Source organism: Lepidochelys olivacea, assembly GCF_965140295.1.
Source record: "Lepidochelys olivacea isolate rLepOli2 genome assembly, chromosome: 1".
NCBI lineage: Eukaryota > Metazoa > Chordata > Testudines > Cheloniidae > Lepidochelys > Lepidochelys olivacea.
Window position 1 is genome coordinate 62269275 of NC_140411.1, and position 11040 is coordinate 62280314.

The 11040-nt window shown below is 43.7% G+C and overlaps 1 long non-coding RNA gene across 1 annotated transcript; it reads right to left on the reverse strand.

Moving 5' to 3' along the window:
* Positions 1–742: 742 nt before the first annotated feature.
* Positions 743–10418, reverse strand: LOC311518010. The gene is made up of 3 exons (XR_014710857.1): positions 10129–10418; positions 5013–5107; positions 743–1131 (listed from the first exon to the last, which is right to left on the reverse strand). It is a non-coding gene; the product is annotated as an uncharacterized lncRNA (long non-coding RNA).
* Positions 10419–11040: the final 622 nt, after the last annotated feature.

Here is an 11040-nt window from a genome sequence, read left to right on the forward strand (position 1 = left end):
AGTTTGCTATGATCTGAGACCTGGATTTTCAAAAGTAGAGAGATGGACACATGGTTGGGAAATTACCTGAACTTGTTTTCTGTGGGATTTTTAAGAACTGATCATGGGCAAAGTCTGTGTCTGAAAATATAAGTTACCATTTACCTGCACAGGCTGCCTGAGCCTAGTGCGATATCACAGATGTCTGCAGCCTACTCTGGGAAAGGGTCACAAGATGAAGCAATGCAGACTTCACACAGAGCATTAAGACTATAAACATTCATGGGCAGCCAAGGTGAACACCAACTGCTGTTTGCTCACGGACGGGCACTTTCTAAGAGCAAAGGAAGCAAGTGTGCAGCTGGCATAAGGGACACTCCATCCCTTGGCCACAGAAGGAGAACTATCATAATAGCCTATTGCCATGGCATAAGAGAAAGCCACATTGACGACTGTCAGGGTAGGAATGCTTGGATGGGGCCAATGCAGGTCAGAGCACTTATGTAGTGGATGAATGGTTGAAAGAGGATATATAAATGATCTGGGCATACAGCCCTCTGTGTCTCCACCTACCAGTGTTCATTAGCATATGGAAATCACTCATTACCATGGGCTAATAGAGTCCACACTCTCAGAGAAGTGCTTGGAAAAAGTGGAACATTTTCAGAAGCATTCAGCATCCCAGAACACACCCACACAACCCACCCCAGCATGGGTGATGTGTCAGCCATAGGATGTGCTGGATAGTTTCCTGAGCGTGGAATTGATTTGGGATATTACAAAGGCGTTGGGGATGAGAACCCCCCAAAAAGACACAAGATCAAGGGCCAGTTCAGAGAGGGAAGTCATCAAGGTTATTGGGAACCAATCAAGAGTGCCGTGTTTAAAGAAAAGATTTGCAACGTTCTAGCTAACCCAGGTTATATTTTCCTAGCCGTTGTGACTTAGAACTTTAACCTGCCCACCCCACAGGTCAGCATTCTGTTCCACGACATTTCTTCATGAATGTATCTCTTTGAATCTGTTCTTGTGCTAGGCAATCTGGGAGGTGCAATCTCCATCCATTTGCATCTTATGATACATCTTCTGATGGACTCGCGAACTAATGCAGACATGAAGGACCCAGCTCTGTTTGTATTGTTGAAAAGATTGCTGCATTTGAAGATATAAAAAAAGTCAAAACATTAGTAGGAATACTAAGATAAATTACCAGACTTGCTTGTTTGACTAGACAATAGGTTTATTACTCTGTGCTGCATAATTGTTATTAGAGAATACATTCTGGTCCCCTTGATCTTGGATAGGAATAATACTTTATTGCAGGGTTGTTGTAGCCATGTTGATCCCAGGATATTAGAGAGACAATGTGGGTGAGGTAATATCTTTTATTGGACCAACTTCACCCACCTTCTCTCTCTTACAACAAAATATTTGGAAGTATAAGAAAGAAGCTATTGCCAAGTTTGTATATAAGTGTAAAAATCAATCAGAAAGGTCAAAGCAACTTTTGAATTATATTTCAAAGGTGTGGTAGGGGGCGGGGAGGAGAAAGGAGAATGTGCTTTGAATCTGATTTTGTCCAATTTTATCACATTTACATTAGTTTTCTTGGTGAGAGTTGCATCCTTTTCCATTTCAATTAAATGTTGGTATTTGCAAGTATGGCATTTGACAAAATAATAAAGGACTCTGTTAGGGAGCAATAGGAGCACCCAATCACCAGGTTTGAACACTCAGAGGTATATTCATTTATTGTATATCCTCTTTTGGATGTACAGCCTCTTTTGGCTGAACATTCAGAAGATTCTCCCGCCCAAAGGAACCTAGGGCTTCAAGCTTCTAGCGAAGATTAAGTATATAGTGGACAACATTTTCAGCTCAAGAAGCCTGTTCCTCACACACCTCCCTCACCAAGTCCAAAAATCCCCTGAGGTTGCCTCTTGTGTAAGAGTTCAAGATGGGAGAAGCCCATAGTTGAGTGGCACATCTCTCATACTGCAACCAGGAGGTGGTGAAGCAGCTAGTTCCAAGACAAGGATTTGAAGTGATTAACTTCTTTAGCCTGTTCTTCAACATCCAATTAAAACATTTCACCAATCCATTGGGGGTGGTAGACAGAAGTTAAGAGAGATTTAATTTTTAGTGGTTTACAGAATTCTCTCATAACTTGGTTCCTTGGTTGGTCAAAATCTTCTGGGGCAGTCCGACCCTGGCAAAGACCTTCACTAGCTCCGATGTAATGGTCTTAGCATTCAGGATACCTTGTAGAATAATCTACAATTATTAGAATGAACCAGTAGCTAGCTGCAATCTTTTCAAGTGGTCTGACTAGGTCCATTCTGATTCTCTCAAATGGGATGCTGACTATGGGAACAGGAACCAATGAGGCCTTTGGCATTCTTCCGGGTGCAGCCAGCTGAGACTCTGGGCAGGAGGCACAGAAGTCACTGACCTCCTTATATACACTGGGCCAACAAAAATGGGTCAAGATTTGAGCCAAGGTTGCTTCTTTGCCCTGATGTCCATCAAAGGGCATGACATGGGCTGAGGACACAATTTCCTGGTGGTATGTGTAGGTCACCAGGAATTGGGACTGGACTTCTCTCATTTGATGGTCTCTCTCCGGATAATACAGCCATTCATTCTGGATTTCAAACCATGGAAAGACCTTGACTTTCTGGGGGGTCTACTACTTCCCTATTCATGACTACCACCTGTATGTAGGCCTGGCTCAAGGTTTTGTCATCCCATTGCTCCTCTATGAAGTTGGAGAACCTTGTAAGTATACCAGTTTCTGATATCAGGCTGACAATGGCTCTGTATGAGAAAGGATGTCTAGGGAAGTGGCTGGTTAGCCAGAAGTCCCTTTTCCTGGCCAGTCTGTCTCTCCTATCCTGACCAGACCTATTAGGCCCTAGTTCTGAGGAAATAGGGGTTGAGTCTCCAGCATTGTGTGGAGGTCTCAAAAACCTCTTTCAGAGTTCCCCAAAATGGTCCAAGCCTCAGCTCAATAACTAGGCAGGCAAGTGATAGGGCCAGGCCAATCACTAGGGACTGAGTGTGGTCCCCTATGCTGAGCTGTACCCATGTGCTAGGGTATGACTTTGTTTTTCTCAGGAGGCCTTGCAGATGTCACCAAGTATTACCTCACCACGGTTTGATCACATCCTGAGTGTACAAGCCCCACCACCTCTGTTTCATTTACACTAACAGGGATGGTCAATGTAACCTGTCTTCTGCAGTCCAGACTTGTACAATAATGCACTCTATAAGGGGGAAGCCTCAATACCCTTGCCCTGGGCACCTTCACAGAAAGCAAGGGCATTGCCCCTGGTGACCAGAGTCAAGACCTGTTCCTAACCATCTGGCTGATCTTTCCACTTGGTGTAACCCTGTCGCACTGCCAAGAGGTTTTCACTTGAGGGGTGAGTGTTGCTCAGGGATTCTTGGACACTCTCTGTCCTGCAACCTTTTGGTGCCATTTGGGTCCCCATCTTTGCTTCTGATTTGAGCCACTGCCAACTGAGGCCCTGCAGTTTCCATGACACCCCTTAGGACTGACTTCCAAAGGAATTCTTCTGTTCCTGGAAGTTTTGGGGGAGGGTCTCCTTGGAGGTCTCTAAATGGCCCAACATGGCACCTTGGGATCCAGGCAACGATAGGCAGCTTGATCTGCCTAGTCAAATATGAGGCCACCAGGATGGCCCACTGTTCCACTGGCCACGGCACTGCCACCCATTAAAATGTCTCAAGAAGGGCCTCTGCATCGTTTTTGGGCCCCATCTGTGTGAGTCGGATTGGTCCAGCTGAAGTCAGCGTAGCTGCATCCTTGAGACCCACAGAAGAAGACCTCGTTGTTGTGGGAGATTTCAAGGGCGTGTACACTTGGCGTACAAGCTGCTGTTACTAGACCGACAGTTCCTGAATCGGCTGCTGCTTCTGGGTGACCAGTTGTAAGAACTGCTGCAGCTGCTGCAGGCGTTGGGTGGCCTGCTCCGCAATCCATTGTAACAGACTCCCAACATAGGTGTAGTTTCACTGCTGTATTTGGGGGAAGGGGCAGAGGGCGCACGTGCACCTGCGGCCACACACAAGTGCACGCTGAAGCCAGTTCCCTTGGCTCACTGGCTCTCTCCCCCTGCCTGGAGTGGTACCTGGGCTGCCGGTGCTGGGAGGAGAGGCTGGCTTAATGGGAGAGCCCCAGCTGCTGCTGGTAGTCCCCCCCCCCCACACACACACGGCATGGGTGATGTTGCTACTCTGGGGCTGCTGCAGCCACCCCCCTGTTGGGGCTGCTGCTGCTGCCGCTGAGGGGACGCCACAGGCTGGGTTCCTCCTTCCACCCCGCCCATTCCCATATCCCCTTCTCTTCCCCATCCCCGCCCCCTTTCTCTCCCCACTGTCCTGTGCCCCATTCCATCGCCTTCTCTTCCCTCTGCCCAATCCCACTGTCTCTTTCTCCCACCCCCCTTCTCCCAGCCCCACCCTGTCTCTCTTGCCCTGCCCCACTGTGGGCACTCACCGTGGTACAGGAAACAGGCAGGCTCTAGGCCCCAGGACACGGTGTCCAGTCCAGCTGCCAAGGCAGCGAACTGGTGTGTAAGGGAACAGCTGCTCCATCCTGCCCCTTCCGTTCCCCAGGAGCTGAAATGTGCTGGGGGAGCAGGTGCACTGTGGGAAGGACAGAACCCTGCTCCCGGGCAGCCCCAGCAGAGCAAGCCCTGCAGGGCAGTTCAGTGCTCACAGAAATGCGGGGGGATGTGGCACATGACCCCGGGTGACACCCCTTACAGATCACCTCTGTTTGTGGGGGCAATACCTCCCCTGCACACCCCAAAACTACACAAAACTAAATCTCCAAGTCCATATTTTTGGGGAGAAAGCTTCCCTGCACTTTGAAGGTGATTATATATATATTGAGTCTTGGCCTGCTCCCTTCTGCAGGGCCTAGATCGGTGCCTGCATTCTCCACCAAACTGGGAGAGGGCCTGCCTATGTGGTACCCTCCTGGGGCCCAACAGGGCACTACTCACCCTGTCGTGAGGTTTCCGATGGGCTGTTGTCTGCTGTCATGGGTCTGGTACAATGGTGCTTTAGCCATCCGGTTAACACACGCTTGAGTCCACTTCTTTCAGAGTATTATAGTTGAAAAATAAAGGAATACTGTTGTCATAAATATAAAGGGAAGGGTAAACCCCTTTAAAATCCCTCCTGGCCAGAGGAAAAATCCTCTCACCTGTAAAGGGTTAAGAAGCTAAAGGTAACCTCGCTGGCACCTGACCAAAATGACCAATGAGGAGACAAGATACTTTTAAAAGCTGGGAGGAGGGAGAAAAACAAAGGGCCTGTGTCTGTCTGTGTAATGCTTTTGCCAGGGACAGAACAGGAATGGAGTCTTAGAATTTAGTAAGTAATCTAGCTAGATATGCGTTAGGTTATGATTTCTTTAAATGGCTGAGAAAATAGCTGTGCTGAATAGAATGAATATTCCTGTCTGTGTGTCTTTTTTGTAACTTAAGGTTTTGCCTAGAGCGATTCTCTGTGTTTTGAATCTAATTACCCTGTAAGGTATTTACCATCCTGATTTTACAGAGGTGATTCTTTTTTACTTCTATTAAAAGTCTTCTTGTAAGGAAACTGAATGCTTTTTCATTGTTCTAAGATCCAAGGGTTTGGGTCTGTGGTCACCTATGCAAATTGGTGAGGATTTTTACCAAACCTTCCCCAGGAAGTGGGGTGCAAGGGTTGGGAGGATTTTGGGGGGAAGGATGTTTCCAAACTACGTTTTCTCAGGAACCCAGATAAAGTTTGGTGGTGGCAGTGGAAGTCCAAGGGTAAAATAGTTTGTACCTTGGGGAAATTTTAACCTAAGCTGGTAAAAGTAAGCGTAGGAGGTTTTCATGCAGGTCCCCACATCTGTACTCTAGAGTTCAGAGTGGGGAAGGAACCTTGACAACTGTGAACTCAAAATCAGGGTCATCCGAGGAGTCTTCGGCAAGACTCCACTCTTCTCCTCAGGGCTTGTCATCTCACCCAATGGGAGGCTCATTCAGGGAGCAAGCTGTCTCAGACTCTTGGCTGAAATCAGGCATCCTTCACCAAGGGAGAAGCAGTGCTCTGCTCTCCTGCCTAGTCAGCCCCAAACTGAGCCAGTGCTCCTCTTTTCACTCTCCTCTTCACTCTTGATATTTGAGAAAGCTGCAGCGGGGTATGGCCAGCTGGGTCCACAGACCCTCATTAGCCCTCTCCTTGCCAGGGTAATGAGGCTGATCGTAACTGGCATTTACTCTTTTCCACTCTGAAGGGAGCTCCTTGATTTATCCTTCTAAAGCAAGCCTTCTATCTCTGGGACTTATGATCCCCCTAGGTCAGGTGACCTGGCTTTCCCTTGACAGGGGAAATCCTGGTCCTGCTGAAGTCAGTGGGTCAGCAGTTCATTCTCAGTGGGGTTCATGAATGTAACAGTAAATTAGTCACCACAATGTTTGCTTTAAAAGACACAAGTGCAAATTCATGGCAAGTATATAGTGTATATAGACTTGAAAAGATTAGAAGTTTACCAGTAAGGGGCAGATTTCCCAGAGAGCTCAGCTCCTACTTGGGCACCAAAATAAATAGCCAGATTTTCCCAAGTGCTGAACACTTTTTGAAAATCTGGCTGTTACTAACTTGCCTAAATGGGAGGTGAGCATTTCTGAAAGTCTGGCCCCAAATGTCAGTAATGAATTGTCTGTTTTTCCCTTGACCCAAATGCTGATAGAAAATGCTATGTTATTAATCAAACACTATGTTGTTAATCAAAGTACACAGAGAGGGTGAGTTAGAAATGTGGTATGTTGCATTTGTGGAAAACTGTTGCACTTTTTGCTGTCAATTATATCCAGCAGTTAGTTAATACCATACTCTGAAATATTATTATTATGGTTTTATTTCTGAATCTCTTATAACTCTCTACGGTCACTAACATTGGAATTTAAAAATATATTTTCAGGTACTGCAAAAATTAAAATAGATGAAATTTTTAAAATACTTTGAATAAGCATTGATATATACTTAGATATCTGTCAAAGTAAATGGAAAATAAAAATTAAATCCTTAGGAGCCTAACTATATTGCACATTACCTGGCATAATGCTTATCATGGTAAATTTGCACTTAAAAAATGGATAGCCATATAAAATCACAATGTATTCAAGCCATTAGATTGCAGGAGAAGGGCCTGAGGTGATTTGTCATTTCAAACACTTACTTACATGTTTGTTTAACTCTAAGCATGTGAGTAGTTCTGTTGAAGCCAGTGGGATTATTCATGAGTTTAAAGTTAAACACATTGTGTTTGCAGGATTAGAGCCTTAGACTGTGAACTGTATAGGGTTGGAATCCTGCCTTCTGGTATGTTTATACTTTCACCAAGTACAATAGGCCATTTGAATACTACTGTATGATCAGTATTAAATAATAATCAATATGAGCATTTCAAGGTTAAATCTACTGCCTGAGGCAACATTTCACCTGATTTCTTCTCTTTCTCATGCTTTTGACTGATGCACTTCTAAAAAATTGTACTCTTGTGCAAATGGTGTTCATGTGTCAAAACAACCAAGAAAAAAGACTGTAGAAAGCTTAAGGAAAGAGAATGATACAATGTTTGTTTGTTTGTTTTGTTTGCCAGTAGGACCACTGGGCCTGTTCTGATCTCACTTAAACCAGTTTTTATACCAGTTGAACTTAATTGATTTTGGTGGAATTGCCCAGATATTAGATCCTGCTCCTGCAACCTGCTCTGAAACAGTGGACTTTTCTGCCCTTGGAATCTTATTTCAGTCAATGGGAATCTGTGCAGGAGTAAGGATCCATTTGTAGGGGCAGAGTCTTATGCTGGTGTAACTGGGAGCAGAACCAGGCCGTTGGAGTCTATTCACTGGGTAAGTGTTAAACAGTGTTGAAGAGGTTTCATTGCTGTTCTCTCTGAAAGTGCCTGATCTACTTCCAAAAGTAGTTTCCTACTTGACTCACTAATCTATCACAACAAAATTCATGCTGTTGCAATCTGTCTGAAAGAAATGGTGCAAATTAATCAAAAAACAATCTTACCAAGATATTATTTCCCCTGACAATCTGACAGCATTTTTAGTCTTCATAAATTCCTGCTCTTTAGGAAAGTCCTTTTAGCATCATCTTGCAGTGTGCCCTTTGGGTTGTACCACTTATGTAGTTCTGAAAAGTATGTTCTTACAATCCAGCTAAAGCAGGTGTTGCCCGTTGAGGTGCTGATGTGTTGCACACTGATACAATGTCTCAGCTAGAACATTAACTGAACTCCCAAAGCTTTATTTATTGAATAGCTAGTGTTGTGAACTCTTTGTGTCTCCAGCATGGAACCACTTGTCGTATTTTATCCAGCAGAGGGCAATGGTAGATGTACAAATTGGGAGAGGTCAGAAAGACAATCGTAGCATATCAATGTGTACTTTGGACACATTGGCCTGATTCTTATTTTAGTGTAAATTGGGAGTAAACCCGGAGAAGTCAGTGGAGTTACATCCGTACAAAACTGATGAATATAAAATGGGAGGAGAATCAGGTTCAATGGTGGAAATACTGCACTGTTACGCAATATTTATTCAGACAAAATGTTCACTAACAACAACAGAAGTTTAGTCAAAGTAAGTCTGAAGTAAGGACTTTAGAATTTGTCTCATAGTTAATAAAAACAGTTTTTTAAATTGTCAACATGCAGGAGAATTAGAAAAAATTTAGAAGTAGAAGATTAGATGTTAATGGGGTGACCAGACATCCCAATATTATCTGGATCGTCCCAATATTAGGGGCTTTGTCTTATAAAGGCAACTATCCTACTTCCCTTCCCCCTGGGAAAAAAAAGTGTCCTGATTTTTCACACTTGCTATCTGGTCACCCTAGATGACAAACCTCAACCAGAATTCAGCAGATCAATTGGGCTGTTGACCCCTACGTTGCCTGGCAGACTGCAAAACACAAGTAAAAAAATCCCCATGCCACAGAATTTCTTACATACAATCTGCCCTCTCATAACCCTCAGACAGAAAATGCTGCAGATTTAGTACAATAATGTTAAAATCCTAGGTATATGGGTTTGTCTGGTTTTTTTGGTGGTGACATTGTTTGAGTCAATCACGAGTGTAAATAATTTTTAAAAGTTGCAGGAAGACAGGAAAAATCATTTAAAATTAGGCTAGGGAAATATATAAATTTAGGCTCAGGAAATATATTCTAGGCTTTAAAAATCATTAGTTTTCTAATTTATGGAGATTTTTGTGTGAGAGATAATAAAATGGCTAATGCCTTCAATTCTTGGCATTGCTCTTTAGAATCCGAACAGAACCCTAGCAATTAACTGGGAGTTCTCAAACTCTGCCAATAGGATGATGTGCTTGTCTGCATGTATCAATTTTTCAACCCCTAGGACACAGAGAGAAAAGCTTTAGGTAAGGAATATAAAGCAGTATAAAGACAATTATTGTTAACAGAAATAGAGCGGAATCATTACTGGTTCAGCTCCAGCAAACTACAAGGACCTGTGCTAAATAGAGGGGTTGAATAAGGGAGCAGTAAAAAAATCTCACACTCTAGTTTATTGAATTTACTGCTGGTTGTCGTGTAGACCACAAAATGTGGAGTTTACAATCAGAAAATTATAGTCTCATCTTTCTGCACAAGGTAAGAAAGAATTAACAATATTGTCCAGTGAGACAAGAACCCAGGGAAACCCTGATTTCCCAAACCCTCAGTCTCTGACTCCATGTTTTCTGATATTTGTACCTTGACCCACATCTAAAATTTTTATCAAAACCAACTTTTGTTTTCATAAGACACTAACTTTAGGTTTCATCCAAATCCCATTGAAAGCAATGGAAAGATTCCCATTGACTTCAATAAGGTTCTGATCCAAAGCTCATTGAAGGTTTTTGGTTGTCCCCCAAGACTCTTCATAAAACTGGGATTTACCTTCCTATACAAAATGTTGAAGCCTTTCCTTCAGAAAAAGGAGATAAATTGGCACTCACCTCCTCCACTATGGTATCAGTAACTCTTTGGCCAAAGCAGCATTAGTTTAATAAAGCAATTAACACATAGTTCTACAGGTAAAAATGGACTATGAGGACTTGCCTTAAAATGCCTACAGCTCTGGAGCAGTCACCGTCCCAGTGCATTGCATCCTCAGAACCTGTGGATTGCCAATAAAGGATAAGGGATGTAGACAGGACAACCATGTGTAGACTTGAGATCAGCAGACTAGGCAAATCCCATGGACAGTACAGGCAAGAACTGCTGTGTCTCCATGCTATTTGTAGCCCTCCTTTCCTCCGCACTGGGAGCATATCTGACATAACTGCATCGCCGTCACTGGCTCCTACGTCTTGCAATGCTTATGAGACCCCTATGTTGTAGGACACAGAGTATGATAGTAGAGTTAACTCTTCTTGCAGAAACATTAACTTGCACAGCAGTCAGCCAAGTAAGATCGTTTCCAAACCCTCCCCTCTCTGGCAGACCATGGCCCCTTTTTCATGCCCCTTGGTATGCACAGTGTTAGTGTGGTAGTGAATAATAGTGGATAGCTGTTTTACCACTCTTGTGTGGTCTCCTCATAGCTATTGCTGCATGATCAACACGCTTTTGCTCCCCTCCGCACTGCAGAATAGAGGGGTTCATAGGGCCCATTATAAAGCAGAAATAGGCTTCTGCTAGTGGGTGGTTTATACAGTCTCACGGTCCATTTAGGTTTTCAAGAAGCTGTTAATCACATTCTTAGGAAGCACATTGATAATGATACCCAGGAGACTGCTGTCATCACCTTTCTATTTGGCAAAGGGTTTGGAAACTGTTGCAAAAGAGCAGCAGATGCAGGGTCCTGGAAAAAGCCATCATATTAAAAATATTTCTTACTGGTCAGTATTTGTCATTTAGACATGTATTTAAATGACAGAGACTATTTTTGATGGCAAGAGGAGGGCGAACAAACATGCAGAAAAGTTTATTAAATCAAACAAGGTTTTAAAAAGCTGTATTATTGTTCTA